The sequence below is a fragment of the Sorex fumeus genome, unplaced genomic scaffold, assembly GCF_029834395.1.
Source record: "Sorex fumeus unplaced genomic scaffold, SorFum_2.1 ptg000018l, whole genome shotgun sequence".
NCBI lineage: Eukaryota > Metazoa > Chordata > Mammalia > Eulipotyphla > Soricidae > Sorex > Sorex fumeus.
Window position 1 is genome coordinate 1,144,903 of NW_026606075.1, and position 21,746 is coordinate 1,166,648.

Below are 21,746 nucleotides of genomic sequence, written 5' to 3' on the forward strand. Positions count from 1 at the left end.
CCTGCGTTCGGTCATCTCAGGCTGTTTCCCCACTTCAGGGAGGTCGATGGTCATGGTCCAGTGAAGGAAGGACATGAAGGCCAGGCCGGTTGGTCTAGCAGCAGTTTATTACATGGAAGAAGTGTATGTCATAGAGGCCCCAGGATCTCTCAGGCACGTGCTCTCAAGGACGTGTTCTCTGGTTCTCTGAGGCACGTGTTCCCAGGTTCTCTAAGCCACGTGTCCGCACCTGTCCTCCAGAGAGCCCTGAAATCTCCCTTATATAGATTATGGTACCTCAAAGGGCGCAATGAAATGATGTCATCAAAAAGAATTACAGAAAGAACAATGAGATGGCAGAACATACATTGTTTCTATACATCTGCAGGCCAGTAATCTTGGCCTCACCTTACACAAGCTGCAAGCATTTGGATAGCATATCAGAGACCAGCCTGCTAGAGCTTGGAATCTACATCTCAATGACTAGCCTGCCTCTTACAGTAAGGTTTCTGTGAGATAAGGGAAGCTGCCTCTCCACAGTAGGATCTCTGTGAGATAAGGGAAGCTGCCTCTTCTCACTGAAGGCAGATGAAGGGGAGAAATGTTCAGTCCCATCCAAGCTAGTCAGGACACATGGGAAGGCTGCTTCTGGGACAGATTCTCATATAACAGATCAACTCACACTAGAACAGAATTCCCTGGATGTGTTTCTCTTCTCTTTGTCTGATCAACATATAAGCATATATAAGTCATTTTGTATGGATACAGTAAGAAATACCTTAAGCTTATAGAATTGCTCACCTAGGGCCATCTCGATCTCAGACTGCAGTGCTCAGGCCAGACACCTTTCCTATTCTTAGCAGCAGGGTCCTAGTCTCGTCGTTACTTTTGGATCATGACAGCATTTGCCTATGATCAAACTCTTAACCTATAGTTAAGAATCGTGGCAGCTTGGCCTGGCCCATCAGGATGCCAGGGTAGCACATAACTTACCGACTTGCCCAGGTTCCATCCAGTCCCACGCCGGGACCCTGCTTTTGAGGTGTTAGGAAGTGAGGACAATTGAGGCTTAAGTTGAGAAAGCAGATGCCCAGGAGTGACTAATATTCAAGGCCAATCAACTCCTAAGTTACAAAGCATAATGTTAATTAATTGTCTTTCTGTATCTATACAAAAAGGGTATGGCATAAACTATTCAAGGGACACAAGGAGAGGAGAAAGGCAATATTAACTTACAGTACAAGCTCAGTGTCCTAGAAGGATGAGACCTTACAAATTCGTTGGGGAAGAGAGCACAGAAGTGGTTACAGATAAACAAAGTAATGGGAGTGACTTGGGGGAACTGTGATGGGTGCAACCTGATAAACCTAAGCTCTTTGTACTCCAACACCATCCCTCCACCAGTGCCCATTGTCCACCACCACATATCCCACCCACAACCCATCCCTCCCATCCTACCCTGCCACTGTGACAGGGCATTGCCTTTGGTTCTCTCTCTCCTTTTGGGTATTGTGGTTTGCAAAAGAGGCATCGAGTGGCAATCATGTTCGGTCTATAGTCTACTTTCAGCATGCTTCTCCCATCCTGGGAGGATCCTCCTAACACCCTCTATTTGGTGCTCCCTTCTCTATCTGAGCTGCCTTTCCCCCCTAGCATGTGTGGCTGGCCTCCAAGTCATGGAGTAAATCTCCGGGTACTTATCTCGGCTATTCTTGGGTGTTAGTCACCTGTTTTGTTACTTTATGTTCCCCAGATGAATGCAATCTTTCTATGCCTGTTCATCTCTGACTGATTTCTCTCCCCCAACAATTAGACCTGGTGAAAAGCCAACGTGAAATAATTTGTTTTCTATTGCTGGTTATAAAGACCATATGACTTTGGATTTTTGGTATTTTACTGATTAAGTTTGGGGGGTTTCTGCCAAAAACCCGCATAGTTCCGAGATTGGTTTGTATGCCTCTGGGGCCATGGTCATGCCGGAGAGCCATTTTTGGGGGCAACCTGTTGTCTTGATGGGGCGGGAAGGACGTGCCAGTTCTGCTCCCTCCCATCCCATGAGGCCTCAGTCGCCCCATCACCACAGGCTCATACCTGGCTGTCCAATAAGCTCTGAGGTGGTGGCCACCGTGCCACCAGTGGGGAAATAGGTGAAAGAGACAGATACCCTTTCCTTCCTGGCGGGGGGGGGCACTGCACGGTAGCTTAAAGCATAGTCCATTTACATTTCTGCCAAAAGCTGCTGGGTTCTGAATTAGGTCCATGTGCATCTGAGGCCATGGCCTTGCCAGAGAGCCGCTCATGGGAGGCCTGGAATAAACCTCTTGAACATAATGTAGAATCATTTAGATGTTGGTTAAATTTGGTTTAGTATATTTTGTTGATGATTTTGCTTCTATGCTTGTCAGGAATATTACTCTCTAACTTTTTATTTTCAATGATGTTCCTGCTTTTGAAGTAAGCATAATATTGACCTAATAGAATTCTGGAAGTAGTCTTACTTAGAAAAGAATTTTCTGCAGAGCTTGAAAATGAAAGCAATTTTTGATATTGAAAGATCTTACAGAATTAAATAGAAAAATAAACAACTGGATCTGGGCTTTGGGGAATATTTTAATTGCTGTTTCAATTTCCTTGCCTTCATAACCCTCCCCGCCCTGGCCAGGGCTCCAGCAGCTGAAGACCTCTAGGACCAGCCACCACCATGCTGAGACCACTCTCTGCACACCTGAAGGTACCGGCAGAGGGACAAAGCCACGTGGGTTCCGGGGCCGAGATCTCCAAGCCTACTCGGATTGGAGTGGAGCATCCTCCACCCAGATCCTCCAAATTCCAGTAGGCGGGGGTCACACCCACCAACTGGCCCCCTGGCGCCGTGTAATCCCATCAGCGGCCAAGACTCTGAGACTATAAAAACTAGTTCCCGGAACCGCGCGACATCTTATTATGATATCTCATTTCTTCTTTGACAAACTGGCAGGCTACCGAATGTAGCCTGCCCACACGGCAGAGTCTGGCAAACCCCCCGTGGCGTACCCAATATGCCAAATACCAGTAACAATGATGGGTCTCATTCTCCTAAAGAGCCTTGAATATAATCTCAGGGCTAGGATGAAGGAGACGGTACTGGGGCCTGCTCGAGGCAATCGACGAATAACAGGATGATCTGTGATCTGTGATCATAACCCTTTCAAGTTTTCTTTCTCTTCCTGGTTCAATCTTGGTAAATTGTATAATCCTAATATTGTTTCATTTCTTCTATAATGACATAAAGTTTCCACAGTATTTCCTGATAGACTGTTGTATTTCTTTATCTGTAAAATTTCATCTTTAATTTCTGATCCTATCAGTGGTTTCTTTTGGTTAAATTTTTTAGAGTAGCAAAGGGTTTGTATTATTTTTATTCTTCCAAAAATCATATTTTGACTTCCATAATATCTTTATTACATTGCATTTAATTGTGCTTTATTTTTTAAAAAATTATTAGCAGTAAGTCACACCTTGCAGTGCTCAGGGTTTACTTGTGGCATTGTACTCAGGGATTAACACTGACAGTGTTCAAGGAACCATATGCAGTACCAGGGATGAAACCAAGATCAGCTACATACAGGGTATGAAATTTACTTCTAAAGACTTTAGCATATATCCTATTTTAAATTTAAAGAGAGTAAGTAGAGTTAATACTATGATACCATATTATTGCTTTTATTTCTCTCCCCCAAGTATATATGTCTTTAAGTATCTAACTACTTTTTTTTTTCTTTTATTGAAGGGTTTTAAGTTTATGTTACAGAGTTGCCTTGATGGTAATGGATCATTCTAACTGTTATTTGGATAATTTCTTGTCTCAATTTTTAAATTTGCATATTGTATATATCACATCTTTCTTTCTTGACCTATAGATATATCGATAGAGCTGCTTTGAGTCTTATGGGGGACTTCCTATGTAAGTTTTGTATTTTCTCTTCTTTCTTTTGGTATTTTTCTCTGTTTTGACTTTTGAGATTTTAATTATATTGTGTCTTGTTGTTTATTACTTTGAGTTTATTATAATTGTGACATCTCAAATTTTCTAAATCAGGGTATACATCTCCTTCATTTAATTAGGGAAGCACCCATGTGTTATTACTTCAGCTCAGACTTTTTTTTCTCTTCCTTCCTTCTCAGTTCCCCTAGGAATTCAATGTAGTTGTAGGTGAGGTTCTGCAAATCCAATTGCTTTCTTCATCTTTTGAATTGTGTGTTTTTTTTTAACTCATTCATTTTAGTGCTTCCTTTTACTTTATTCTCGTTTGTTGATTTAGTCTTCAAGTTCTGTCATTATAGATTTCCTCTGTAATATTTTTAGGTCAACTACCCCATTCTTTAACTCAGTTACTCCTATTTGACTTATTCTTATACTCCCTATTTAAATGTATTATTATTATTATTATTATTATTATTATTATTTTAGTTTTTGGTCCACACTTGGATGTTCTAGGGCATACTCCTGGCTCAATGCTCAGGGACTTCTCCTAGCAGGGCTATGGAGACTAATGTAGTGTCAGGACAGAACTTTAGTCAACTACAAGCAAGACCAGAGCCAAGCCGATTGTACTATCCCTCCAGCACTGCCTGTGAATCTCCTGTAATCTTGCCAGCAACAGTTTGATTGTTACATCAGGTTAGCCTCACTAAGTAAACTGATAAATGCATGTTAGATCCACTTTACCTTCAAGTCATGGGAATTGACCTGAATCACCCTAAATTTCAGGAGAACCTATTTCTCAATTTGAGACAAGGTTATGTTCTTTGTTAGAAAAGTAAACGCTAGTTGGGACTTCTACTTTGTTTTCCTAGACTCATTGTCTCTCTTGGAAAATAGAATTTCACATGAGAGTTCTTAAAATAAACTAGTTTTATTTGGCAAGTATGAGAAGGTAGGGGAAGAAGATAGACAGCCATTAAAGAAAAAAAAGGAGGAGTATCTAGTGATGTGTAGAATTCCAGAAAGGAGTATGCTAAGGTACCTCTGCAAGTTGGTCACATTGTCCTTTGTAAGTTATCTTAGCCTGGTCTCTCAAGCAGATAAAAGTGCATTGCTGGGACATTGCCAAGACTTTGAAATCTGAACGTATTCTTCATTCAGAATAATGCCAGGATCTTTTCTTCGTGATGAATTTCTTTCTGGGTGGAGCTTTAAATTTGTCTCCATTGTTTTTGGTTTTGAGTCAAGGACTAGTGCAGAGAATACTAACTCTATTTCAGATCACATCTTGGTTTTCCTCGTTTCCTAAAATTCATCGCCAAATGACCACCTGCCTCTATATAAATAGATCTAGCAGAGGAGCTAGGTAAGAATGAGTGGAATGTGATTGTGTGGGATACAACAAAAGTTCTAAACTTGGGACACATTTTAAAACAAGTGTATAAACTAAATGATAATAAAATATATTAATATATTTTTAAGATGGGCCAAGAGAATCAGGATATACCCAGAAATGTTTTTGAATAATGCCTATTATTAAACTAAATTATAAATGTAATTTATAATAGACAAGTCCATACCATCAATATAACCTTTCTGATTCTATCAATAAAAGTGAGAATAAAAAGTATAAAATGTTTTATCTAACTAATATATCTGAAAGAAGACAGAAATTATGAATAGATCCATACATTATCTATTAGTGATGAAAATAACACAAAACATTATTAATACCAACTGAATTGTTTGGGGGTTGGCAAACAGGCACCTCTTTAGAGCACTGTTCCTAAAAGAAGATGTCTGTTTTTCTGTACAAATGAAACAGAGAATATCTTTACTGAGTCTTGCTGCATTACAGAAAAATTGCTGATACCAACTAAACAGAAATCTCAAATAATCTAGGAAAAATATATTTAATTTGACATGACGTTTCTTTTTCTATTCTGATTCTACTGGGAAAAAATGTGTTGTGAAAACTTCATATTCTAATTCAAACTATCATCAGTTATTGAAGCAGATAGGTAGACAGGGTCCACTAGCAATAGGTTTCTCCAGAAATAATAAAGCTATGATGTGATATAGAGAAGTTATGATATCAATGGCCCTAAAGTAACCCCAAAACATGAAGGCATCTTCCTTCAGAGACAGAAGCTGAGGTCTGATAAGACTCTGATAAGAAACTAACTTTGCTCTTGCTAGGCAAACTTGGACCCCTTCAGAAGAAGTAAAGCTTAGTTGGCACAAAAGCCTTTGATAAGATATTGAAATAAGAACCCACAACTCAAATGTATTGCACTTTGACAACACACTAGAAGCAAGTTCTTAGCTACATTAAAATCCCCAAGTGAACTCAATTTGGGGGGAAAATCCTATATTATCAACTATTAATGCAAAGTGGTACACATTTCTATTGTAGTGCACATTGTATCTCAACTTGAACTGTATAACTCCCTCTTGCTGAAAAAAAGAAAAAAAATCCTCCCTCAAGCCTAAAACCATGACTGCTAAGAACGCAAGCAGGTGTATAAAGTCTTGTGTCCTACAGATATGTGGGCCTCAGGTGCAGCTTGATGGTTGCCTTGTGGGACTAATGAAATGTGCATATCCCTGCCATCCACATGATCATGTAAGGTTATGAGTCTCAATTGCTACCAGCCAATTCATTAGGGGACCAACGTGGATCAAACAGGAGGACAAATTCTCTATTGAGGCTATTGCCTTTTTCACTCTCCACATATCTCAGTCATCACTTTCAGAACAACCTACATCACCAAAATCATTTCATCAACATGATGTATCACTATAGAGCATACCTATACTTTACACTTCAGAAAGGAATAGAACCAATAGGAACTGTTTTGTGAGAAATATTTGAACCACATTATCAATTATTATCTTTTTTCACTAATTTTCTTATAAAAATGTTCCACTTTGTTTAAAAAGTAATTTTTTACCCTGAAAGCTAGATTTACAACTTGAAATTTTAGAAACTAACCTTGTGTGTCAGACAAGGAAATGCATTTTATTGGTTGGACATACTTCACTTGAAAAAATATTAGCTTAGGATGGGAGAGATGGTATAATGGCTTAGAATGCTTTGCATTTAGGAGGCCTGGATTAGATTCTGGACACTAAATGTTCCTCTCTGAGCACTGCTGGGAGAGACCCCTAAGCACAAACCTGGGAGTAGCTCTGGAGCACCACTAGGTGTGGCCCCCAAATCAAACAAAATAACATTTTTAAAAATCAATGATTTGGATTTCATTGCACATATATGTATTAAAATATTTTCAACAGTTCAACTATGAGTACAGACTAAAGAACTTGACCCCTTCAGTTTGATGCCCAAAGGCAGAGAGGTGCTAAGTTTATTTCTTTGTGGGGATAAAAAAGAGTTTTAAAATGTGAGAAAAAAACAGGTTTGAAGTGAAAACAATGGGCACTGGGGTTTATATAAACAATGCTTTCTCCCCTGGGCATTTTAGAGAACACTAAGCTAAGTATGTAGGTTTTAAAAATCAATTTTACACTACAAGACTGTCCTCTGTTCCACTCCACAATACTAGACTGATTGCAGTTTCTTAATTCTAACTCAGACACAGTCATTGACACACTGGGGAGAGAGACTGAGACAGACATATATTTTATATCATAACACTTAGTATAGTATTATGAAGTGTATATTATTCTTGTCAAATAAACATGTGGTATATAATAAAAAGTTAGTTTTTAGTGTGAAAAAAATTTTTAAGTTGTTTCCAAGATTTTGGTAATAAGTAGATTGAGTATTCTCTTTCTAAGAAAAATATAAGCTTGGTAATTTCATCACTATTATTTCAGTTATACAGAAATCACTGTCACTGTCACTGTCCTCCCGTTGCTCATCAATTTGCTTGAGAGGGCCCAGTAACATTGTGAGACTTGTTACTGTGTTTGTCATATTGAATACATCATAGGTAGCTTGCCAGGATTTGCCATGCGGGCGAGATTCTCTCGGTAGCTTACCAGGCTCTCCAAGAGGGGCAGAGGAATTGAAATCGGGTCGGCCGGGTCAGCTGCATGCATGGCAAATGCCCTACCCGCTGTACAATATATATATATATATATATATATATATATATATACTTGATTTTTGTTATATATATATATAATAAAATCAGCTACATTTTTGCATCCCCAAAATTGTGATACTGTAATTAAGTATAAGTAGAAATTATAACATGAAAAGTGAATACAGTATATTTCAAAAATTTATTATGTAAAACATGGCATGATTACCAAACAAAACATATTTTTACAAAACATTCATAGACATAAATTATTTTTAATCTTGTGACTTGCAGCTTCTATATCAAAGTCTGATAAAATGAGTGTCTGATAAAGAAACACAATGTCAGTAAAGAAAAAAGAATGTTTCTAGAAGATCCATTTCATATTGTAAATTTGGTGACCAGACAAACTAGAAAAGATAGCACTTTGAGGACAGAGCCCGGATATGGAAGCATAAGCCATAATCACACAGCAGGCTTTTAGGATGACTTGACCTTCTGTACCAGAGTGAGTGGGGACAAGTGGAATCCTTGAGAACAGACCCAGAGCCTGTATTCAGACAACTTTTAGTCTGGTGACTCAGCACAAAACTCTCCACTATAAAACAAAGGCTAAAGAAGAATTTTTGGTGATATAATATAAATTCCCTTCAATCCCAAAGAAAAGATAATTTGTGAGTCAAAAGACCTAAGTAGATGAGTACAGAAAAAGAAAAAAATGTGTCCTCTTTCATCTCCTAGGGCTCTAAGGGAAATGAGTGTCAGGAGATAAATTAACAGGATGTCTAAGGATTATGGAAGACTAATAAAACTATGCCTGATAGTTTGTGTAAAACATCACAGCAAAACAATAGAGTAAACACAATAGAGCAAAAACAAAAAATAAATTTCCTTCTTCACAGCCCTCCTTTCATTTTTCTTGAATCTGAAGCAGCATCAAATATTCCTGAATATTACTATTTCACTAGATTGTGCCAGGTGAGGAGAATTGAACTGCTGTCAGTTAAGTACCTGCATGTCTTAATCACTTCTCAGAGCCAAAGAGAAATATATTCAAAGAAAGAAAAATGCATAATTTAGTGATTAATCGCTTGAATAAAGAGGAAGATAGAGAGCAAGAATTATTTTTACTTCAATTTGGCATCTATTTTCTCATCCAATTCATATCTAAATATACTTATAAAAATAATATTTCACCTTGGAAATCTGTGTTTATAGTTTAAGAATTTTATATAATTACATCTCAAACTAATAATGACTATTTCATAGTATAAGGTTAATAACTCTCTATGTTTGTAGGACCAAATATATTCCTCATAAATTCAGAAGGTTTGGACAAAATGAAGTGCTAAGAAAAAAAAAGGCTTGATAGGAGGAAAAAAAGAGAGTATTCTGTTAGTATTTAAATATTGAAATAGGATAATGTACAAAATGATGGAAATTCTATTCATGGTTGTTTCAGTAAAAGAAGAAAATATATATGGGAATCACTACCTAGACTACAGTTGTTAACCTTATAGAGGGAAAGGAATTAAACTAGATGACTTCTCAAAGTACAATATAAGGCTGTCATTCTATCACCTTAAGAGTCTTTTATGTCAAAATGCAGTTCGGAGCTTTTAAAGTATATTAGAAAACCCAGTATATCTTACTCTCTCCTGGGACAGAAGCCAATGCAAGTAATATGAAAGAAAGTATCAATGATAGCACTCACTAAGGAAACAAAAAAAATCACTGAAAATAAAGCAGAAAAAATGAAGGATAAGATAGTGAAGAGCACAGTCATAAAGGAAATTAATAATGGAAATGTATGACACTCTGACAGAAAGACTCTGAATCAAAATGACATATATAAGGATTTGTACTTAATTGCTTTCATATTTTTCTGAAATATGAATTTCGAATGTCAATAACCAAGTATGCCGTAGCACAGCAAACTGTATAATGGTCTAGAGGAACTTCTTAAACATAGTGAAATGATAAAAACGCTAAAAAAAACTTCATTATGGAAGGAAATTTCAGTGCACCTTTCCATGTATGTAACGATTTATGAATACGTCTATGGGATACTGACATCATTGATCCTCTAAATAAATTATTTGGGATCACCAACTATGAACTAGCAACAAAGTCATATTCAGATAATAAATAAGAGAAGGAAAAATAGCCTTTATCTTCTAACTTCCTAGTGCCTGTCAGTCTATCAATTTCCTTTTCCACTCTGAATTGGAGGGGTACTGATGTTCACGGACATCATCTCCCCATCTTTCTCATCAGAGGCCATAATATCTGCAACTGTGAGCTAAGTGGATAAAAGCGGGGAGGGAGAAATGAGATCATCATTTGTTCTTTCTCTATTCCCGGCCTCTTCTGACAGCAGATACATCTCCTAATGCTGTGATTTTATCATCACTCTTCACATGGTTTCACATGAGGCCATAGATTCATAGGATCATCCCATTCATTTTTCAGATCTTATGTGGTGATAGTGGATTTAAGGTACCCTAGAACCATGATTTCCTTTCAATATTCAAATTCCAAAAGCTGTAACTATTTTAATAGGCTTATTATTTTTCAGAAATTCCAAAAATTCTATTAAACTATGTCACATAGACTTCTTAAAAATTATCTCTGAGTGGCACTGCTTTGCAAGCTCGGACGTTAGCTTGCGGTTGCCTGAGGCATGCGCCAAACCACGCTGGCGAATTAGCTCAAGAGTTTTCGAAGACAGGCATTTTTTTGTGGCTATCTCTCTCTTGGCGTTCCTCGCACATTCATAGAGGTGCTGAACCAGTCGATCGTATACCTCGTCAATGTTGTCAACAATGGCATCTTCCCATGTTGCCACAATAGTGCCAAAGAGTTCCCAGTTGGTGGTCGTTCTGGGAGTTCTCTTTTTGAACTTTGCAGCCCTTTCTCCCCGCTCTGTGAAGTAGAATTTTGCACGAAGGAGACTGTGGTCTGATTCCGTTTGGAATTTTGGGACAACAGCGACATCGGTCAGGTAAAACCGTCGATTGAATATGATGTGGTCTATTTTGTTGTGGAATCATCCACCGGGAGACTCCCAAGTCCAACGTTTAGATTCTGCCTTCTGGAACTGTGAGTTACCATGAATTGTCTTGGTCGACATGATCAACTCAGACAGTCTCTCACCCTGTTCATTCCATTCTACGCCATGGGTCCCGATGTGAAGTTCTTCAGCTGATCTTCTCGGTCCTATCTTGGCATTAAAATCACCCACAATGATCTTGTAGAAGGTGTGGTCTTCTTTATAGAACTTCTACAGGTCCATGTAGAACTTCTCGATTTCTCTTTCATCATAATGTGATGTTGGTGCATAGACAAAGAAGATAGAAACTGCAGGTAGTGAGTCACATCTATTCAAATGTAAACGCCCAATTCCGGTTGTTAGGCATTTGAATGAATCAATGCTCTTGGCCAAGTTTGTGGTGACAAGGACACCGACGCCTCCAACACCTCTTTTATCGCATGTTCCGAGGAACAATTTTTCTCCAGTGTCGAAAACGGCATGGTGAGATTCGTGCCTTCTTGTCTCGGTCAGACCAATGATGTCATACTTGATCATTCGCGCTTGTACCATCAGGTCCTCGATGGATGCATCTGATGCTAGCGTACATGCATTGAAAGTACAGATGATCATTTTTGTCTTCCTTCATTGTGGCAGCCTAGTTCGGCCTTGAGATTTTGTCGGCCTCTCCTTTCTCATCCTTCTCAGTGCTGCCATGTCAGTGAAGCCTTCAGGGGCAGCTGAATGAGACCAGTTGTAGTTACTGGTTTTGGCATACACAACGGATAGCTTGCCAGGCTCTTCAGTGCGGGCAGAATACTCTCGGTAACATGCCAGTCTTTCCGAGAGGGATAGAGGCTTTTGGGGCGACCTCTAATCACCCATGTAGGTGTTACCATATTTGAACCCTATCAAATATGGTACGACAATTCCTGAAGATGGGTATTTAGTGTCTTATGATGTGTCCGGAAAGCGTCCTGGAGTGTGGCGAAGGCTGGGTAGTGGAAGTAGTGTCTTCTCTCAAAGAGAGAAGAGCAGAAGTACTAGTAGATGCGGCAGAAGCTGGGAAAAGTATTCGTTACGCCCGCCTGTCCTTCGCCAACTACAAGACCAAGATGACTGCCCTCCGACGTCCTGATGGATCCATCACATCCTCCAGAATGGCAATGGAGAAGATTATCCATGACTTCTACTCAAATCTCTTCGAGAGCCATGTCCACTTGCCAACATACCAAATTCCACAGGATGGATATGTCGTTCCCAATGTTCTCCCTTCCGAAATCCGACACGCCATTTCGTCGGTAAAGAAACAAACAGCACCCGGCCCAGACAAGGTCAGACCTGAACACCTGAAGAACCTGCCGTCAGTACTCATCAATACACTGGTTCGGATCTTCACTCGCTACCTGTCTGAATGCAAGGTTCCATCCCAGTGGAAAACCAGCAGGACCGTGCTACTGTTCAAGAAGGGAGACATCCATGACATTGGCAACTATCGCCCGATCTGCCTATTGTCTGTCATCTACAAGTTGTTCACTCGAGTCATCCTAAATAGGATTGACAGAACACTAGATGAAGGATAACCAGGCGAGCAAGCCGGGTTCCACAAAGAATTCAGCACCAGCGACCATATCCACACGATAACCAAGCTCATTGAGGTTTCTCGGGAGTTCAAGATGCCGCTCTGTTTAACGTTCATTGATTTAAAGAAGGCCTTTGATTCTGTTGAGATGGAAGCGGTCATTGAAGCCCTAGCCAATCAGGGCATTCAAGCCCAATACATCAAGATCCTCCGTGAGCTGTATTGCGAATTCACTACCAGGATCTCACCATTCTACAAAGAAGTGGTCATTGATGTCAGGAGAGGGGTTTGGCAGGGTGATACCATTTCACCGAAACTCTTCAGTGCCACCCTTGAGAACATCATGCGACGACTGGAATGGGAAGGAATGGGAGTGAAGATAGATGGTCGGTAATTACACCACCTCTGCTTTGCTGATGACATTGTTTTAATAACACCAAACATCAGCCAAGTGGCACAAATGCTGGCCGACTTTGACCGTGAGTTTAGAAAGGTAGGACTACAGCTGAATCTTATGAAGACAATGTTTATGAGAAACAGCCTCGTTCCTGATGCCCCATTCGCTCTCAACGGAACGACCATCTCCGAATGCAAAGGCTATATGTACCTAGGTCGAGAAGTCAACATGACAAATGACCTGGCACCCGAGCTGCGCAGGAGGAAGAGAGTGGCTTGGAACACCTTCAAGAACGTTGAAAAAAAAGCTAAGAGGACGAAGAACCTCTGGCTCCGGGCACATCTCTTTGATTCCACTGTTCTTCCTGCATTAACATATGCCTCAGAGACCTGGGCCCTACGCAAACAGGATGAGAATGCTATTCGGGTCTCCCAAAGTGGAATTGAAAGAGCTATGCTTGGAATATCACGTTTCACTCAAATGAGAGAAAGAATCCAGAGTTCCGACATCCGTCGACGATCAAGGATCAGGGATGCTGTCTCATTTGCCAAGGTTTCAAAAATCAGATGGGCTGGTCACATAATGAGATTTAAAGATGACCACTGGACTAGAGCTGTTACTGACTGGATTCCACGGGATGTCAAAAGACCACGTGGCCACTCACCTACCAGATGGTCAGACTTCTTCGTGAAGATCATGAACGATCAGTTTGAGGCTCTTCATGATCCCAGAGCGAACAGATGCCATTGGGCTACACTAGCACGCGATAGGGACAAATGGAGACATTACTTGCGCCCGCTCGAGCAAATCGACTGCTAATGGGAAGTTAAGTGATTAAGTGATCTCAGAGTGGCAGGCAAACTGGTAGGCTACCGAACGTAGCCTGCCCACACGGCAGAGTCTGGCAAACTCCCTGTGTCGTACCCAATATGCCAAATACCAGTAACAATGATGGGTCTCATTCTCCTAAAGAGCCTTGAATATAATCTCAGGGCTAGGATGAAGGAGACGTTACTGGGGCCTGCTCGAGGAAATCGACGATTAACAGGATGATTTGTGTGATTGTGATCCCTGAGTGATCTGAGGGATTTGATTAGTAACACAAAACAGTTTAAAAAAGAATTTTAGAGAACCTTGAATGTTCTTAAACCAATACCAGTAAAGAATATCCGTTATTTGCCCAGAGAACATCTCTCAATGCAAGTGACATTTAGGCCAGTATCTAAAGATGAGTTGGCATTAATTCATCAATGGTAAAGATAACAGAACTGGCAATGACACTTTTATTCTTTGAATTATTGTGTATATATTGTGTGTATGTGTGTGTAGTCACATTTCTTATCTTAGCACATTTCTGTATACAAAACAGCATTAACTAAAATTACCACGTTATGCTAGATCTCCAGTACCTGTATTTTAAGCAAAAGATGTATCATGTGGTGAACTGCTTCACTCACAGTGTCTGACAGTCATAATTCTACTCTATTTCTCAAAGTTTGCCATTCTTAAAGTTCACATCGATGTCATAGCATAGGATATTTGTATTTGTATGGAGTATTTCATACTTCCCTTTCGATGGAAGAGCTTCTCGGAGAGCCCGGCAAGCTACCGAGAGTATTCGATATGCCAGACACAGTAACAACAAAGTCTCCAATGGAGACGTTACTGGGCCCGCTCGAGCAAATCGATGATCAACGGGAGGGCTTTACTTTACTTACTTTTATTTCATACTTCAATGTAATGCCTTCAAAGTCTATCCACGTTGTTAGAATTAGCAAGATTTTCTTTGACAGTCTTCAGAAATCAAAGATGTGAGACAAGACTGGCAGAGGGCTACATACAATGCAAAATAAGCAAGTGGGTGAATCTGACAGCAATAAGGAACAGAATGAGCTTTCCACTTCTTTTTCACTAAGAACATAAGGAAATATTAATACATGTTACTCCACATAAAGTCAGTCTCACTACAATCTCTTCTAAGTCTCAACTTATTTTTCCCCCAGTTAACTAGAGGGTTCACTCATTTTTTTCTTTCTTCATCCTATTAAAGTTTCAAATTTCATCAACCATTAACCATTATTTTTTCTGGGTTAATTTTTCTCCTTAAAACAAATCATAATTGGAGCCAGAGAGATAGTACACTATGTAAGGCACTTTCTTAGCATGAAGCTGACCTGAGCTCATCTCAATTACCACCACGCATAAGCTTTGGCCTCAAAAAAAAGTTATTATTAATGACACAGTATTTTGTTATTTTTTATACATAATTTTCGTTTTTCTGTTTTGTTTCAAGGCATCTAGAATGGTGCTAGGGAAAATATGGTAAGAACTTAATAAGTATTTCTTCAATTGAATGAAATTAAATTATCCTGACTCTTTGGATCTTTTTTCTCCTGACAATAGCTTTATGAGACATTGCCACTAAATTCTAGGCCTTTTGGGGCAAAAACAAACAGTTCACTTTAAGTAGACTCGACATCAATTGATTTCCTTAGAGACTGTTACCATAGTGGATGATCTCCAGTACTCTGACTCACAATTTTGTTTGATTTCTTTAGGAATAGTGTCTGTCTGTGGGCTTGTGAAGTTGCTCTCTCTATCTTGAAAGAGAACAGGGTTTAGAAAACCATGCAACATAAAGATGAGGATTTTTCTCTTTGGGATGTAAACTAAAAATGGGTTCCCTTCTTTAAATAGAACTTCATCATTCCTTGTGTGATCCCAAGAAATGTTTTCCTAGAAGCCATTTTATGTATTCAGTTTGTTATAAACTCTGTAAAACAGATCTATGGAGGGAAAAGTTTTTGCGAGAAGAGCTTTGGCAATGTTCTCAAAGACGCCAGAAGTCTTTGAGACTTCTAATTGCAAAGACGCCAGAAGTCAGAAAGAGAGGAGAGGTGGGGGGAACTGGCTAGGTAGGAATAAAGGCATCAAACAACCCCACGGAGAGGAGAGATGGGAGTGGACCTTCATAGAAGTACTGAATCAAGGCACAAGGACTAATCATTGGCAATCTTACAAGAGCCACCACCAAAGGTGAATCCCAGAAGGGATCATCAAGCAGGTGGGTGGCTCATCTCCCTTCAGACAAGGTGAAGCACTCAACTACCAGCCGTCAGTAGTCAGCATTTTTGACTTCTATCAAACGAGTTTCTCATGGGGGCAAACCCAACACCCACCACTAATTCCCTACCATAGTCATTGATGGATTTAAGAAAAAAAGTCTTTATTTTTTTTGAAAAAAAAAATTTTTGTCAAACATACAAGAAAAAACTACATTTCGTACCAGTTGGTAAGATGATAGGTATAAAATAGAGCTGATAGATCCAGAAGTGATATTTATAAGATATGATATCTTATCATCAGAGCTATAAGATATATTGATTAGTACTTTTAGTTGATCTTAAAAAAATGCAGCTTTTTATTTTCAGTTGAAGCAGTAGTATCTTTTAGATAGTTAAAAATCTTTTCTATGTATCATGAACAAATAATTTTTAATTATATCCCCTAATTCTTAAACCCATTCCTAATGAAAATCTTAAAATTATTTTTAAAGTATATAAAGTAAAATAACTCCACTACTCATATCATAACTGTTACCCTTTACTATAATTATTTCAAAATAGTAACTAGCAATCAATCTGTAGTCTCTCTTTCTCTTTCTCTATTCTCAGAGTTGCTATTCAACATTATGTTTTAAAGTACTTGTTTTTACCATGCATTATGACAAAAATAAAACGATCTGTTTCTTCCATCCAAATTCCATGCATTCACATGAATCTATTTATAAGTCAAAATGGCTACAAGCAAAGACTTATATTTACCATAGACTTAGCAAAGACTTATAATTACGATAGACTTATATGAAACATATTTGAGTGTTCCAAAAACCCCCTTCCTTATTATCACCTGTCAAATCATACCAGATAAGAAATGAAGCCCCAAATAACAGTAGCATGTAGTGGAAGGGGGAAAGATGACATAAGCACAAGCTTTGCAATGCCACTTTCACTGCTCCAGTGCCAGCTCTCTGCAGTAGCTTACTGCAAAACAAACTCTGACACTGTTACTGCTCTTCATATTGTGTCTAAACAAATGAAACACTTTTAAGGGCCTGAGTAATAGTGTCATGGATAGGATGCTTGCCTTTCATGTCACTGACTCTGGTTCCACAAGCACTGCAGGGAGTGATACCTGAGCGCAGAACAAATTAAGTCCTGAACACAGACAGGTCTGTCCCCAAAACAAAAAATTGAACCTAAAAAGTTCTAAAAGTTTTAAGCTTTTCTCCAGTTAGCAAAAAAAAAAAATATAAGGCAGTAATTACATATTTCTTATAAATGAACAATAATAACACTACAGCAAGATGTTTCTGTATTTGTAATTAATAATATTATAGAAATTGCCACTAAAGAAACAAAAAGTCAATTAAGCAAAAGTAATGGTGGTAAAGCAAGGACTAACAATAAAACCTAAGTTGAAAGAGTTAAGCATCACGTCCAGCTGCACATGTCTCTACTAGCACCACTTTTCCATTGTCTGTGTAATTATTTTTTGATAACCACTGACCATTGCCCAGCTATTAGTAGCCAGGAAGTGAAAAGTAAACAGCCCTATGACAAGGTCACAAAGTCTTCCACTTCTGAGAAGTTACAGCATCTTTGTCTGGAGACAGATGTTAGAGATAAATTTCTGTCCATTGTTAAGATTAAGTTACAAAGCTGGATTTAGAAATGAATGCTCCCACGATTCTGCAAGTCAACACAAGAAAAGCAATAAAGCGTCAAAGGCTTAAGTGAGAGATATTGTTCTTTGAAGTCAAAGTCACACAGAGATTTTCAGCATCTCAATATATTCACTCTTGAAGTTTGGCTGCTTTAGTTGCATTCAATCATCTAGAGCTTCTTATTAGCAAGAAATAAATGTCAATTTGGGCGAAACTAACAAAGAGTACTTTTTAGATGTAAGATAGTTCAAAAGTCACATGCAAAATGTATAAATTACAAAATATATGACCTAAAATTTTCTGGTCTTCCAGAAAGAGATATTGTTAACATTTCATTTCATGGTCCATTTAAATACGTATTTTACACATTTTATTGTCTTTGTGTCTCTCAGTGTGTAATAGATGATATTATTGACTTAAGAATCTCTGTTTGACAGTATTTACTATTGTTTTTATTTAATTTTTGCCAATCCTCTCACCTCCCAGGGTGTAACTTAAAAGATAAGTGTCTTATCTTTTAAATTTAGGCACAACCACCTGACATATTTTGGCCAATTTTATATCACTTGAGTGAAATATAAAAGCACATTTTCCAAATATTTTCTTGCACAGCACTGGAATTTCCATAAGAATAATGTTTTCACAAGCTTATTCATACAAACTGCTGAGCTGTACATTAAATATATATAAACATCAACAGTATATAATATAAGGTGACAGAATAACCAATGACTTTCCGGCCTGAAATATCAGAAACTTTGCCAAGCCAAGAATGCACGATAAAAAGTTAACAATTTTTTGTGATTCATTCATTCAATATACAGATGCTCTTTAGTACAGTGAAAAAAATATGTACAACTAGATATTTGAAATCATGGAATATTAAGATTAATCTATAATGACTATATGTTTTTAGGGGTGGTCAAAATAATTTGAGTTATGATTCTGTCAGTTTGTCCCAAAGGGAAGGATGAAAGATAATCAAGAAAAAAAATGTTTTTGGGAAAAGAAAATGAATGCTGACTCACCAATAAACAGATAAAATCAAAATGAATTTTAAAAAGAAAGGAGAGATGGTTGAGGAGGAGAAGAGGAGAGAGGATAAAGAGGAGAAGAGAAAAACTCCACATGTATTTTACAAATCGAAACATTTACACACATACAGATAGAATCTATATCTATATCTATCTATATCTATCTATTTATCAATCGGTCTATATATAGTGTCATTTGGTGTTTTTGTAAATCATTTATTAATGTTATTCGATGGAACAACAACCAAGGGGAATTTTGCTTTGTTCTTTGAGGAGTTGCACCTAGCATTCCTTAGTGCTTACTCCTGGCTCTGTGCTCAGAGATCACTTCTTTTGGGGCCCAGAGGACCATATGCAGTGCTGGGAATCAAACCCATGTGAGCTGCAAGCAAGGAAAATGCCCTACCTTCTGTATTGTCGCTCAGACCCCAACAAAGAGGAATATTTTAGAGGGTCCCCACATAGCACTAGAGGGGGAGTGGAGGTGTGCTTTCCTCAACCTTTTAAGTGTGTGGTTCTCACAGGGCCTGAGATTTTGATGCTCACCAGCAATGCAGTGCTTCACAGAATAATAAAGGCCACAACTCACGTACTTATAGGAGACAAGTGGTATCCAGGGATAGGACTCTGAGTCTGCTGCATGGAACACATATACTTGAGGTAACTTCCCACCTTGAAGAGAAAGCTTTAAATACATATTTAACAGCATACTCAATGGTAAAACTAATGGAACCCTTTTCTTTTAGATTGAGTGGAAGAAAAATTTCCACTTTCACCACTATTGTTCAATGTTGTGGAAGTTCTAGCTACAAATAATAGGCTGAAAGTAGGTACAGGGATAGATACGACCTTTAAATAACCTTTAAGTGCCTGAATTGCAAATCATAATACATGAAAGAGGAGAGACACAGAGAGAGAGAATTATAGAAAGAGAATTAGAGAGACATAAAAAAGAAAAGTGCTGCCATAGAGGCAGGACGGGGAAGGGAGAGGGATAAAGTGGTTGGAGTAAAATTAGGGTAGGGGAACTGGTGGTTGGAACTGTACACTGGTGAAGAGAAGGTGTTGGAACATTGTACTACTGAAACCTGAAATGAACAGCTTTGTAACTGTGTATCTCACTGTGATTCCTCCCCCCAAAAAAGAAGAAAATTTATCAAATGGATCCAAATTAAATAAGATACCCTTAATATTTACCAATGACACAACAATAATATACATTATATTTTGTATATATAATAATATATATCATAAAATACCCCAAAAATTTCACTACAAGAACAGCTTCTCATGATCACTCAGACAAGATGGCAGAGCTTTGAGCACTTGGATCCGCCATCCTCCAACATCCTGACCTACTGCTGAGTGAAAGCTCTGTCTGTGCTTGTCACTCTGCCTCTCAGTCAACTGGTTCTTGAGCAGCTGTGGAACTAAACCCTGGTGGTTGCAAGTCTGCATATTTGTTGGAATAGTTGTCAAGTGCTAACTATTTCAGTTCCACTGCTGCTTAAGAGCCCGTCAAATGAGAAATTAGTTGGTGGATGGAGGAAGAGCTTCATTTGCGCCACACTGGCAAATTGGAAGACATGGAGCTTAAATTCCTAAAGTAATCTTGTTTACATGGTCCCTAAAAGAGTTTATCTGGAAAAAATAGGAAACTTCAGAGTATGGGCCCTGCAATAAATAACAAAATCTCTTCATTGGTAGGTCCTGTGAGGCACACTGTCTTATCACAAGTCTGAATAATCAAGCTTTAGGGAGAAGGTTAAAGTGAGGACTGATAACCTTTAACTTTAGGCTTTAAGTAGAGGGTCAGAAATGTCGCTTTCATCTAATGCTGATCTTTGGATCAGTTTCACTGTTTGTTTATTATTTATAATTTTATTTTAGTCTTTTCTACTTTTCCCCTCTTGGTCAGTAGCTCAAGATTGGTCAGTTCATTGGGTTTATCTTTAACAACAGCAACTGTATCACTGTCCCTGTATCACTGTCATCCCATTGTTTGATGATTTACTTGTGCAGGCGCCAGTAACATCTCTATTCCTCCCAGCCCTGAGATATTTTTTTTATTTTTATTACTGAAACAGCATGAGGTACAGTTGTAAACTTACAATTTTTTGTGCTTGGGTTTCAGCTATACAATGATCATGTATCCGTCCTTCCAACAGTGCCCGTTCTCCACCTACAGTGCTCCCAGTATACCTCCCAACATCCCACTACCTTCCTATACCACCCCACCCCTGTGGCAGGGTATTCCCTTTTGTTTTATCTCTCCTTTTGTGTGCTGTGGTTTGCAAAAGAGGCACTGAGTGGCAATCATGTTTGGTCTATAGTCTACTTTCAGCATGCATCTCTCATCCTGGGAGGCTCCTTCCAAAACCCTTTATTTGGTGCTCCCTTCTCTATCTGAGCTGCCTTTTCCATTAGCATGTGCGGCTGGCCTCCAAGCCATGGAGTGAACCTCCTGGTACTTATCCCTGCTATTCTTGGGTGTTCGTCTCCCATTTTGTTACTTTAAATTCCCCAGATGAATTCAATCTTTCTATGTATCTCCCTCTCTGACTCATTTCACTTAGCATGATACTTTCCATATTGTACCACTTGTATGTAAATTTCATGACTTCATCTTTTCTAACAGCTGCACAGTACTCCATTGTGTAGGTGTACCAAAGTTTCTTTAACGAGTCATCAGTTCTTGGGCACTCGGGTTTTTTCCACATTTTGGCTATTGTGAATAGTGCAGCAATGAACATAGAAGTGTAGATGTCATTTTGACTGTACTATTTTGCCTCTCCAGGATATATTCCCAGGAGTGATATAGCTGGGTCGAATGGGAGCTCAATTTCTAATTTTTTGAGAATCATACATATTGTTTTCCAAAAGGACTGAACCAGTCAGCATTCCCACCATCAGTTAAGGGGAGTCCCTCTCTCGCCACATCCATACCAACAAAGGTTGCCTTTTTTTTTTTGGATGTGGGCCAG